At 36.4% G+C, this 11896-nt stretch overlaps 1 long non-coding RNA gene and 1 pseudogene across 1 annotated transcript; one reads left to right on the top strand and one right to left on the bottom strand.

The window, feature by feature from the left end:
- Window positions 1-6761: 6761 nt before the first annotated feature.
- On the bottom strand, window positions 6762-8962 carry LOC150033409 (uncharacterized). Its single transcript, XR_016524004.1, has 3 exons — window positions 7890-8962; window positions 7731-7784; window positions 6762-6982 (listed from the first exon to the last, which is right to left on the bottom strand). It is a non-coding gene; the product is annotated as an uncharacterized LOC150033409 (long non-coding RNA).
- Window positions 8963-10279: 1317 nt separating this feature from the next.
- Window positions 10280-11191, top strand: LOC120073607 (putative CCR4-associated factor 1 homolog 8 pseudogene; annotated as a pseudogene).
- The last annotated feature ends 705 nt before the right edge of the window (window positions 11192-11896 follow it).

Below are 11896 nucleotides of genomic sequence, written 5' to 3'. Positions count from 1 at the left end.
AAGTAGTTATTATTATGTTGTGGAGTGGTTGTAATAATATAAGAGTTTTACAGGCTCTAGAGTAGTTGTTGATAAGTATAGTTATGAAGTGATTCCATTAGATTTCTTGGAATTGATGTCACTCTAGAGCATGGATTTTTCGAATAAATGTTACAACCGTATGAATTGTTTTAAGGATGGATAATGTTCGAGAGATTTGGTAGGCAAGAGACAGTATTTGTAGAAAGCAAAGGAATATTCCAGAAAGCCTAATAATAGCAGTGAAGGCTAGAAAGCTGCTAAGTAAAAGATGTGAAGCCTATTTAGCCATGTGATGGTTTCGTAGAACGAGAAGATGAAACCTGGGGATATACCAGTTATACAAGAGTTTCTGGATGTTTTCCCTGAAAAGTTATCAGATTTACAATTTGACAAAGAAGTTGAGTTTACAATCGATTTAATTCCAGATACAACATCTATTTTTTTAGGTACCATTAAGGATGGTGCCAGAAGAACTTAAGAAGTTGAAAGTTCAGTTACATGAATTAATAAATAAGGGTTACATTTGATTCAGTGTGTCACCTTGGGAAGCGCCAGTCTTCTATCAAGAAGAATGACGGTACTCTCAGATACGTATGGATTATATGCAGTTGGACAAGGTGATGATTAGGAACAAGTACCTATTACTTGGTGTAGGTGATCTCTTTGATCAGTTAAAGGGAACCACGATTTTCTCTAAAACAGATTTGAGATCAGGTTACCACCAGCTGAAGGTAGAGGCGGATGTTTAAAAAAGAACTACATTCAGGACGAGGTATGGACATTACGAGCTTCTAATAATGCCATTTGGATTAACGAATGCCCCTGCAGTATTTATGGACTTAATAAATAAGATATTTCATCCCTACTCGGATCAGTTCATGATAATCTTCATTGATGACATATTGGTGTATTTAAGCAGTAGGGAAGATCATGGGAACCATTTGAGGATAGTTTTGTCGACACTGCGAGAGAAGTAGTTGTATGCCACGTTCAGCAAATGTGATTTCTGGTTAGACCAGGTTGTATTTCTTGGTCATATGGTTCCAGCAGCAGGAGTGACTCTAGATACTTTAAATGTTTTAAGTAGATTGCTAAAGCCTATGAATGTTTAGCAATGCATGATTATTGAAAGCTATTTATGACAACTATTCTCAAATAGTTACCAAACAATGCACCTCACATTAATGTTGTATTTATGCTATGTTTTATAATGACCATGAGGATGCGTTAGTAAGGGATGTGTTTGGGCAATTAAGTTATTAAAAGATAAGAATATGCAAGCAAGTAAGTATAAATAGCTCAGTACTGAGATATATGAAGAAGGTATTGGAGCTTAGACTAGAATGTGAATAACTCAGTACTGAAGCACATAGAGAAGGTACTGAGGCCTTGCCCTAGAATTTGAACAGCTCGATACTGAAAGACACGGGGAAGGTATCTGAGCAATAGTACCTAAGGTATGACGGTACTTGAACTAGAATTGTACAATTGAAGGAAAAAATTGTGATTGATAGTGTTGAGAACACTCCATGCTAGCCATGAATTGATGTTGAGGGATTGAATAAAGATTCTCTCTCGACTAAGAATGCAAGTTATGATTGTAAGAAGAGAACAAGAGGAGTTCCTTCCCAGTTAAAGTAGTAACGCAGTAAAGAATGATAAGGAGTGAGCAAAACGGCCACTCTAGACTAATAGACTAAGGCATAGTCTAGCAAAATAGGAAAAGTACTATGTGATGTTTGATTTGTCAACAAGTGAAACTTGGAAGGCAAAGGCCGGCAGGATTACTCAATCCACTACCGATACCTGAGTGGAAGTCGGGAGTCACGCAGGTAAACATAGACTTTTCACTAGAAATAGAATGTATAACAGGTTTGCTCAGAGGTTGGTGGCAAACGTAAAGTCTATTCTAGTGAATTCAGAGGAAAATGTGTAATCTAGAGGAAGTCCTAGTCAGATTAATCCTAAGAGGAGGGAAAAGATGAGTAACAGTGAGCTCAAAATGTACCAGGGGTACATTGAGTATAAAAGTAAGGAACAAAATGGTCAGCAGAAGACAAAAAGGAAAAGGTCCAGATCTGCTGATGTTTCAGGTAATAGCTCGAAGTTTGAATTGTAACTGAGCTAGGGGTTGGTACAGTTAAGAAAACCTCATGTATACAGTATGGTAAGCCATAGTTGGGAAATGTTATAGTATAAAGAATGTTTTCTCCCAAGTATGGATAGAAAGGATATCCTAAGAAAAGTTCCCTCGGTTAGGTCGAGAAGTTCTGTTGACACAAATATTGATTTCACAATTAGTAAGTAATTCAAAGGTATGACAACTGGAAAAGAATGTTCCAGTGGTATTGCTGGGACATGGAAAAGGACCACCCTAGTAATAAATAAATGCTATGATTCAATGGAAAATGGAAGAAGCATCAGAGGATGTGACAAATACAGTGAACTATGATGACCAAGTTGTTCATACGTACTAGTATTATTTACCATGAACAAGTTAATATCAGAATAACTCAGAAAAAGCGTAGTAAAAAAAGGGGGGAAGAATAAAGAAAGGAGGAAGGTTGTAAATTTACGACCAAAAGATGTTGTCAAAGTCTAAGTTATAAGTAGATTCGAGCAAATTTCGAGAACAAAATTTCTTTTAGGCGGGAAGAATTTGTAAAACCCGAACCCTAATTACTTTAAGTAAGAGTAAGTAATGTGATGTCTTCTAGTGAGTTAAATGAAGCCATGGTTTAGGAGGGATAGAGGATGGAAGCAAGAAGAAATAAGTTCTTGTGTAGTTAAGTGTAAACCCCGAATTCTAAGTTTCCTAAACAAGCATGTTTAGCCAAAGGAATGATATATTAAATATCTAATAAGTGAAGATCCATGTTATTTATAGGAGTTGTTGAGAAAGGAAGGGAAAAAACATGTTAAATATGGAGACTCACTTATTGGCTTGGCATGTGGCGGTTAATCCTTGAATTCGGGAGGCGGTAGGAAGATTAAAAAAGAAAAGGAACTTCGAAAGCTTAGTTCACTCTCAATTAAGGATAAAGGGAGGTTGAAGTATGGGTCTCCTAGGCTATATACCAGCAAAGGGAGGCCGAAGTATGGGTCTCTTGGCCGGTAACAGACATTGGGAGCTAGAGCGATGTATGCTCATTCTCAACTAAGGAATAATAATGTTTAATGGTGGTTTTTAAAGGTTTGTATACAAGTTTTCTTGGTACATTTTAGTTCCAGTATTATGTTTTCGAGCTTTCAGTTTAAGCATGAGATTTGTCTTTATTAAGTCACTCATTGGGCTTCTAGCTCACGTTTTCAAATGTTTTCCTTTTTAAGTAGTGGTCAGTTCCCAAAAGATTAAGAAGGATTTCCACGGTGAATTAATGCAAAATTTCTCTCTTAAATATTTTCCAATCAAGAACACCCAAATTCAAAATTTCCTTGAAATTCATCACAAATTTGGATCCCACAATCTGTTCTAAGGCCAGAGAATAGCAGGGAAGACTCTAGCAGTGGTGCACAACATGTTTGTGATCAAAATCATCAAGTGGAGAGAGAGAATTTTGAGCTACAAAGGTGGCTGTTCTTAAACCCATATTTTTTTGTGAACAAGCATGCTTAATCCATGAAATTAGTGTAGTTAGAATATTTTTTTATCCAAATTGCTTCCGCTATCATGTTCCTAACTCTTTCAAGGGAGAGCCTAAGTGTTAATCTACTAATGTACTCATACTTAGGAGGATCCTGAGGTGTATTAAAGAAAGTCTCGCATTTAGAAGGTGTTAATCATCATTCAAGAAGTAGAGCTTTGCATGTATCATTGTTATTGCCTTGTCTTTACAGATAAGTACAACATTGTAATTGCTTTACTTTATATTAGTGGATTTATCTTTCTTAGGTACACTACCCATAGACGTAGATGGTATTTTATCAAACTGGGTTACCAATTTCCATGCTACAACTTAATTCATGTTCTCTACCTCTATCTATATTGTTCTGCAAAAGTGTTACAACATTGTTCTTAACATCTATGATTGTGTGCTAGATTACCTTGTTTTAGACGTGTTATGGTGAAAGGAGGAAAAAATAACTCGCAAAATAGAGAAGAGTAATTATGCATTGATTTACCTACAAAATGGAGAAGAGTCGTGACTTACTCAAATGCTTAATTCTGAAGTAGCAAGCTCATGGTATGTTTGGTTTAACTTTTTAAGAATTTAATTCTGAAAAAGAAAAAATTCATTTTGAAAAAAGTTGAAGTTTGACAACCATTTAAAATAGCTTTTAGAACAACGAATGTATGAAATAAGTTAGTTTGGATAAACACTTGAAATTAACTTTAAAAAATGATTTTGAGTGTTAATGGTTAATATCTCTCTAATTTGTATAATTCGTATAATTACTAAAATGTCCTCAAAAGTCATCTACCTCACTTCCGCTATGTTGTTGTCTACCACTGCCTTCCATTGGCCAACTCCAACAACTGCCGACAGGGACCACACTGTTGTTGGCTAACTCCGGCCACCACCATCGCTAGTTAACTTTGATAGAGATCACACCAGACGTCCAAATACTAATGCTCCATTATTTTAAATTATTAGTTCGCAATATTTTATAGTTGTCTTTATAGTAAATTGACATTAATAAAAAAAATACTTTTTAGCATATAACAAACAAACAAACTTTATATATAAAAAAAAGAAAGAGTTATCAAACACATGTGTTTTATTTTGAATATATATTTTTCTTATCAAAAGTATTTAAATAAAAATGACTTTTTGAAAAACAATTTTTTTCCAAGACAATTCAAATAGGCCCTTCATTTTTATAGAATGAAGAAGAAATTGTACTTTATATAAATTATGATGATGTATAAGTATTTATAAGTAGAATAACCAAAGAATTTCATTTTCCTCTTAGGTTTAGGATGTAAGTTTTTCTAATCCTAAATTAAGTTAACATTAAATTTACTTAGCCAATGACTAGTTGTCCATGCAGATATTGGGTCCAAGTCTACTTTAGACATCTGTTTTTTTTTTCCCCTTATTTCGAAAGGTTCATTTTCATGATAATTTTTAGGGGTGCTCGTGAGTTGGATTGAAACATATATTAAACTCAATCTAATTGTTTGGGTTGTAAGTTTCTTTAACCCTAATAATCTTTATTAATAATGAACCTAACCTAACTCAACCCATCATATTTTAAACCCAAACCAATTGTTCGATTGTAAGTTTCTTCTACCTCACTTCCGCTATGTTATTGTCTACCATTGCCTTCCATTGGCCAACTCCAACAACCGCCAATAGGGACCACACTGTTGTTGGCTAACTCCGACCACCACCGTCGCTGGTCAACTTTGATAGAGATCACACCAGACGTCCAAATACTTCCACTATGTTGTTGTCTACCACTGCCTTCCATTGGCCAACTCCAACAACCGCCAATAGGGACCACACTGTTGTTGGCTAACTCCGGCCACCACCGTCGCTGGTCAACTTTGATAGAGATCACACCAGACGTCCAAATACTAATGCACCATTATTTTAAATTATTAGTTCGCAATATTTTATAGTTATCTTTATAGTAATTTGACATTAATAAAAAAAAATACTTTTTAGCATATAACAAACAAACTTTATACTAAAAAAAAAAAAAAAAAAAGAAAAGTTATCAAACACATGTATTTTATTTTGCAAGACAATTCAAATAGGCCCTTCATTTTTATATAATGAAGAAGAAATTCTACTTTATATAAATTATGATGATGTATTTTTCCTCTTAGATTTAGGATGTAAGTTTTTCTAATCCTAAATTAAGTTACCATTAAATCTAATTGGCCAATGACTAGTTGTCCACCCAGATATTGGGTCCAAGTCTACTTTAGACATCTGTTCTTTTTTTCTCCTTATTTTGGAAGGTTCATTTTCATGATAATTTTTAGGGGTACTCGTGAGTTGGATTGAAACATATATTAAACTCAATCTAATTGTTTGGGTTGTAAGTTTCTTTAACCCTAATAATCTTTATTAAATAATGAACCAAACCCAACTTAACCCAACATATTTTAAACCCAAACCAATTGTTCGATTGTAAGTTTTTTCAACTTAATAATTAGATATGTTTATGGGTTGGGTTGGGTTGAAAGACTTTTTAGACCCAATCCAATTGTTTGGATTGTAATTTTTTTCAAACCAAATAATCCTTATTAAAAAATAAACCCAACCCAACCCAACCATGAAATATTTGCGTTTGGTTGGTTCGGGGTAATTGGTTCATTTATTTAAATTTTTTTTTTCTAAAAAGAAGTAAAACGTAAATATGTAAAAATCTAATTTAATTATTTTCATATATTGAATTAATATTAACAACTCAATTCCAATTTATATAGTGCAAATTTTCTTTCTAAAGTGCGAAAAACTACTTTTAAGAGTTGTTGAAAAATAAATTATTCAAAAAATATTGAAATTAAATAAAATTAAAATCAATATATGTGCAAATAATTGTGTTATAAGTAATAAAATATATATATATTAAAGTTAATAATAAATTTGGATTGGTTTTGGTTGGTTTCAATTATATTAGGTGAACCCATGAACCAACCAAACCCACGAAAATTTCATTTATTTGAACCTAACCCAACCCAAGTGTCACACCCCGCCCCAACCACCCTCTTAGGCTGACACTTACTGCCTAAAAATTCTTGCGGAATAACTTTGATACCAAATACAATTCATATGCAACGGTATGTCTTTAGGCCCACAATTTATTAACTTAGAAACATAATATGTTTAGAGTCATTACAATACTAGATTTACAAGTCCCAAAACCCACAAACCCTAGTCCCTATATGAACAATAGCAATATGTGTACAATATTAACTGTAACCACCTAGCAAACGGTTACAAGTCTTTTGGTCCTTTAGTGGTAGAGCAAATACTGAGCTATCTTCAGAGGATTTGACCACTACCTGGGGACAAAACATTTGAAAATGGGGTAAGCTTACGCCCAGTGAGTGACCGTGAAAACATAGTAAATTCTCATGCATAATTTCAGAAAATAGTTTTATCTGAAATATAAACTTTTGCAGCATAAATATTTTCCAAGCATAAATTATATAAAGTTGTTTTAAACATAAAACAGTAAAATCATTTCTCAAATCAAAGTACTGTATAACTGGTAAAATAATCCCAACACCAACTACTAGTCCAGAGGGAACCCTTTTGCTCAATCTCTAACTTTATTCACCTGTGGCCACATTAGGTACTACTACTTAGATACATTCTCCTTGTACTTCAGTATCGAGCTACTAGGATACCTTCTCCAACGTACTTCAATATCCCGTTGGCTTGGTACCTTCTCAAACGTACTTCAATACCAACAGATACCTTCTCCTTGTACTTCAGTATCTAGTTGGGTGGATGCCTTCTCCTTATACTTCGGCATCGCATTTTACCAGAACTATTTATAAACAACTTTTCTCTTTAAAGCATATACAGTATAACACATATACAACATGGCTTTAAAGATGATAACACATGCTGGAGAAAATCAACATATGTAAATAGTTTTTCAACAATATGCATGCATTCAAATCATAATTCAAACTTGCTTGGAAACCACTTTATAAAACTAGTAGGCATGAGAATTATTTTCGAAAATATGTTTTCTGTAAATGTTGTAATCCAAAAAGGCTTAAAAACATTTTACCCACTCACCTCGATTTCTTAGGAACTTTTCACTCTAGTAGCTCCTCGGGCTCCTTTTCACCCCTAGAATCAAGATTCAACTTACAACTTAGATTACTCATAGTTCTGAACCTTATTTTGAAATACTTCCTTCTACAAACTTATTCTAAAATGTCTCAGGAATCTTACCCTAAACTTTTAGCTCAGAATTCATCGTGGTTTGGCCGGAATCTCAAAATCTTCAAGACTGGCCCAGACTGATCCTTCTGCTTTCTTCTCAACCTCCAGCCCAGTTCCTTTGAGCTTTTTCCTCCGGCAGCCCTACTCTGAAAACTAGACTTCCAGAGCTTTCAGATGGCTTTGGAATAACTCCAAACTCACGAGTAGATTGGAAGATCTCCTCGTCCAAAGTTGACACATTCCTCTGAACCCTCACTGCCCTCTACTTTCTCTACGAAATTTATGATTTTGTGATTTGAAAATGAAATCCCAAAGCTCTATTGATAGGCGTTCAAATCTCTCGTGGTGTTGACAGCACCTACTTGGCTGCATGGCCAAATGTTTATTTCTCCCCTTATCAACGCAAGCTTGCATCACCTTGTCCTAAGGTGTTTTCTTCATATGCGTCCACCAAACTTCCTTAGCCCTTAAGAATTTTTCTTATGAAGACACTTAATTTTGGTTGACGTTTGCCCTTGCGTCTTCAACCTTTGTTTGTATTCAATTTAGGGTTTCCAATGTATAATCTACAAGAACGCAGCAAAATTCAACGCATAAATACTTGCCCAGTCGTTCGATGCATAGGCGAGGCCCTTCGATCGCGTGGGCGTGACGTTCGAATGCAGCACCGGACAAGGCGTTGCTGATGCGCAAGGGCTGCTCTCGCTCTCTCCCATTGTCTCGCTGGTCTCGCTCTCTTCACTCTCGCTCTCTCCCACTTTCTCGTTCAAAGTCTCGCTCTCTCCACTCTCGCTCTCTCCATCATCTCGCTCAAAAGCTCGCTCTCTCCATCTTTCTCGTTCAAACTGCTCTCTCCAATCTCGCTCTCTCTCAACTTTCTCGCTCAAAATCGCGCTCTCTCCCACTTTCTCGCTCAAATTACTCTCTCCAATCTCGCTCTCTCCCAGTTCTCTCCATTCTCGCTCTCTCCAACTTTCGAGCTCAAAATCTCGCTCTCTCCAACTTACTCTAGCTCTCTCTACTCTCGCTCTCTCCAACATTCTAGCTCAAAATCTCGCTCTCTCTACTCTCACTCTAGTAGCTCCTCGGGCTCCTTTTCACCCCTAGAATCAAGATTCAACTTACAACTTAGATTACTCATAGTTCTGAACCTTATTTTGAAATACTTCCTTCTACAAACTTATTCTAAAATGTCTCAGGAATCTTACCCTAAACTTTTAGCTCAGAATTCATCGTGGTTTGGCCGGAATCTCAAAATCTTCAAGACTGGCCCAGACTGATCCGACAGTCTGACCCTTCTGCTTTCTTCTCAACCTCCAGCCCAGTTCCTTTGAGCTTTTTCCTCCGGCAGCCCTACTCTGAAAACTAGACTTCCAGAGCTTTCAGATGGCTTTGGAATAACTCCAAACTCACGAGTAGATTGGAAGATCTCCTCGTCCAAAGTTGACACATTCCTCTGAACCCTCACTGCCCTCTACTTTCTCTACGAAATTTATGATTTTGTGATTTGAAAATGAAATCCCAAAGCTCTATTGATAGGCGTTCAAATCTCTCGTGGTGTTGACAGCACCTACTTGGCTGCATGGCCAAATGTTTATTTCTCCCCTTATCAACGCAAGCTTGCATCACCTTGTCCTAAGGTGTTTTCTTCATATGCGTCCACCAAATTTCCTTAGCCCTTAAGAATTTTTCTTATGAAGACACTTGATTTTGGTTGACGTTTGCCCTTGGGTCTTCAACCTTTGTTTGTATTCAATTTAGGGTTTCCAATGTATAATCTACAAGAACGCAGCAAAATTCAACGCATAAATACTTGCCCGGTCGTTCGATGCATAGGCGAGGCCCTTCGATCGCGTGGGCGTGACGTTCGAATGCAGCACCGGACAAGGCGTTGCTGATGCGCAAGGGCTGCTCTCGCTCTCTTCACTCTCGCTCTCTCCCATTTTCTCGCTGGTCTCGCTCTCTCCCCTCTCGCTCTCTCTCACTTTCTCGCTCAAAATCTCGCACTCTCTGCTCTCGCTCTCTTCAACTTTCTCGCTCACTTTGCTCTCGCTCTCTCCCACTTTCTCGCGCAAACTGGAGAGAGTGATCAGCGAGAATGTCGGAGAGAGCGAGAGCAGAGAGAGCGAGATTTTGAACGATATAGTGAAACACTACCTCTATTAGGATTCAAATATGTCCTCTTCCGAATCGAAAACAATCTTATTCTTTTGGCGGGAAATTCAAAATCGCACTTCCTTATCACCCAAGGAATCCTACGTCTATTAGGATTTCCAAATCTTTTTTCCATATATGAAACACTCTATAAAACCCCCAATCAGACCCAAAAGTTTCAGTTTTCGAAAACAAATATCATCATCAATTTCATACCGATTTGATTTCACGAAGAACATTTGCAAATGGGTAGAAGAAATCGAGCACGTCCGAGAAGAGAACCTTTGATTCGACAAGTTTGGGCTTCGAATTTCGATTCCGAAATCTCCAAATTTGATGAATGCCTTCGATTACACTCAATTCTGTCTATCGACACAGAATTTCCTGGTTTTATCAGAAAATCTCCACGGGGTTCGATTGAAGAAGCCATTTACGACGACTTCCGATTCAATGTCAACCAAACGAAACTGATTCAATTGGGTATAACGGCTTGTGATGATTCTGGTCATATCGGCGGCACATGGGAGTTCAATTTCTCTGATTTCGACTCGGAAGCCGACGCTCAAGGCACTTCTTCTGTTTCGTTTCTAGAACAGAACGGCATCGATTTCAAAAAACTGAAGAAAGATGGAATGCCCATCAGATTATTCGCTGCAAATTTCCTACCTATCATCCGAAAGCATAACGTTTTTAGATGGGTCACCTTCCATGGACTCTACGATATTGGGTATCTGATCAAAGCGATGGGTTTGATCACCGTCTTGCCAGAATCAATGGAGGAATTCGCGACAGTGGTGGTGAATGGGCTGGGAATTGTGAGGGATTTAAAACATATGGCTCGATTCTGTGAAGGATTAGAAGATGGGGAACTTGGGCTTCAAAGACTAGGGTATTTGCTTAATCAAAAACGATTTGGATCGAAGCATAACGCTGGATCCGATAGTTTACTCACAGCTTCTGCGCATTTTGAGATGATGCATCGATTTGATATGGATTCAGTGGTTTGTGATGGATTCTTGTATGGTTTTTCAAATAACCTTGGATCCATGGAGATGGAGATGAAGATGAAGGTCTGTCAGCCGAAGATGATTAGATTTGGTCAAATTCCATATGCAATCCCACTTTTTTGTTATACTCATTATTATGTTGCCTATTGATTTAGGTTCAGTGTATTAGAACATTCTTGTTTTGTTGTTGTTGGTCTCTCATTGTATTGATTGTATTCAAAGTAATAAAAACAAGGTGGTTTCTGCTCCATTATTTGTAGATTTTGTTTCATTTTGTGATTCATTAATGACCCATTAGAGAAATTTTAAGATCAAATTACGTCCACTTACTCATATGCTTTGGTGGGTTACTAGACTTCCACCGACTTTTTTTATGTTTGAATCACTAAAAAGGACTATAGAGATTAGAGATTAGAGATTAGTATTAATTAATTGGGATTTGTTATTGGAAGAGAAGTGGAATTTAGTTAAATGTTAATCACAGTTTTAATTGGGTTTTGGGAAGTAGAGTTTAATCTGAGCTTATTTTAATTCAATCCATGTCACAAACCCTACGTAATTAATGCAAACATTAATTCCCTTCCAAATAGGAACTCCGACTTTTTTGTGACAAATAATTAAATAAAGTGTATCTATACTCAGAGATCTTAAACTTAGATTTAATCAATTTTATACAACGTTTACATATTTTTTTAGACCAATATCAATTTAATATCCTTAAATTTTAAGAGCTATATCAATTAAAGTCCCAAATTTGATACAACCTCCAAAGCTTAGGATATAAATTGATATTTTTCTTATTCTCATCTACCATTTGCGGCGTACACGTTAGAGGCAATAACTTTTATTAATAGT

This window comes from Benincasa hispida, chromosome 10 (genome assembly GCF_027475165.1).
Source record: "Benincasa hispida cultivar pf3 chromosome 10, pf3_genome.v1.1, whole genome shotgun sequence".
Taxonomy (NCBI): Eukaryota; Viridiplantae; Streptophyta; class Magnoliopsida; order Cucurbitales; family Cucurbitaceae; genus Benincasa; species Benincasa hispida.
The sequence above is the reverse complement of the archived record's forward strand: the minus strand, read 5'-3'. Positions and strand labels throughout refer to the sequence as shown.